We start from the raw sequence: 326 nt of genomic DNA on the forward strand, positions 1-326 counted from the left end.
GAAAACAGTTATTCATTTTGAGGCATAGCGGTTAGTTAAATCTTCCAAAAGAAGACACACAGACTGGGTCTTGAGGAGATGGGCTGTGGATGGCGCGAGGGAGGGTCAGTTCCAGGCACAGGGAAAGCAGGTCCAAGGACATGGAGCACCCATTCAACACACACAAGGGACTGCACGAGTCAGCCTGACAGGAACAGAGGTGTCTCTGGGAGGAGCCAGAAGTATCATAGTGCCAGCTCTGGTGACTAGGTAGATGAGGACATACTGTGATGTTTTAACAAGCCAGCCTATCCAGTGGATGGCACTTGGTAGCAGCATTCACTGCC

This window comes from Fukomys damarensis, unplaced genomic scaffold, assembly GCF_012274545.1.
Source record: "Fukomys damarensis isolate Sample0158 unplaced genomic scaffold, DMR_v1.0_HiC HiC_scaffold_15, whole genome shotgun sequence".
NCBI classification, from domain to species: domain Eukaryota; kingdom Metazoa; phylum Chordata; class Mammalia; order Rodentia; family Bathyergidae; genus Fukomys; species Fukomys damarensis.